Source organism: Myotis davidii, unplaced genomic scaffold (genome assembly GCF_000327345.1).
Source record: "Myotis davidii unplaced genomic scaffold, ASM32734v1 scaffold261, whole genome shotgun sequence".
Classification (NCBI taxonomy): Eukaryota; Metazoa; Chordata; class Mammalia; order Chiroptera; family Vespertilionidae; genus Myotis; species Myotis davidii.
This window is the reverse complement of record NW_006291737.1, coordinates 65,044-66,467: the sequence shown is the minus strand read 5'-3', so window position 1 is coordinate 66,467 and position 1,424 is coordinate 65,044.

The window sequence follows — 1,424 nt, the reverse complement described above, 5'->3', positions numbered from 1 at the left end:
TCGATTTTTTTAGCTCTCTATCTCTCTCCCTTTCTCTCTGTAAAAAATCAATAAAATATATTAAAAAAAAAAAAAGAGAAACACTTGTAGTTTTGCCCATTGAGAATGATGTTGGTTGTAGTTTTGTCATATATGACCTTTATTATGTTGAGATATGATCCCACTATTTTCATTTTGCTGAGAGATTTTATCATAAACCAGAAGCCTGGTGCATGAAATTTGTTCATGGCGGGGGCATTGTCCCATACCCCAGCCTGTACCCTCTCCAAACTGGGACCCCTTGGGGGCAGTCAGACATCTCTCTCACAATCCAGGACTGCTGGCTCCCAACAGCTCTCCTGCCTGCCTGCTTGATTGCCCCTAACCACTTCTGCCTGCCAGCCATATCACCCCTTAACCACATCATGTTGGTTTCCTCTTTCACTGAAACAAGCAAGCCTCATGTTAGCTTCAAGCTGCCTGGCTGCCGGCCGCCATCTTGGCCGGCAGTTAATTTGCATATCTCACTGATTAGCCCATGGGAAGGGTAGCGGATGTCCTATCTCTTTTATTAGATAGGACTAGAGGCCCAGTGCATGAAATTCATTCATGGAGGGGGGAGTCCCTCAGCCCAGCCTGCACCCTCTCCAACCTGTGATCACTCGGGGGATGTCCAACTGCTGGTTTAGGCCCAATCCCACTCACAATCCAGGCCTACTGGCTCCTAACCGCTCACCTGCCTGCCTGATTGCCCCTAACTGCTTCTGCCTGCAGGCCTGGTCCTTCCCAACTGCCATCCCCTGCTGGCCTGATTGTCCACAGCTGTCCACATGGGGGTGGCCACCTTTGACCACATGGGGGTGGCCATCTTGTGTGTTGGAAAGATGGTCAACTTACATATTACCTCTTTATTATATAGGATGGGTGCTAGATTTTATCAAATGCTTTTTCTGCATCTATTGATATGATCATGTGATTTTTATCTTTCATTTTGTTTTTGTGGTGTATCACATTTATTGATTTGCAGATATTGTAGCAACCTTGCATCCCTGGAAAAAGATCCCACTTGATCATGATATATGATCTTTTTAATGTGTTGCTGGATCAGGTTTGCTAATATTTTGTTTAGGATTTTAGCACCTATGTTCATCAGGGATATTGGCATTTAACTTTCTTTCTTTGTGGTATCTTTATCTGGTTTTAGAATTCAGATACTGCTAGTCTCATAAAATGAGCTTGGGAATCTTTCCTCCCTCTTGACTTTTTGGACTATTTTGAGAAGGATAGGTGTTAGTTCTTCTTTGAATATTTGGTAAAATTAACCTGTGAAGCCATAATACCCAGGACTTTTGTTTGTTGGAAGCTTTTTCAGTGCTGCTTCAACTTCACTCATTGTAATCTGTCTATTCAGAGTCTCTGATTTTTCCTGATTTAGTTTTAGAAGA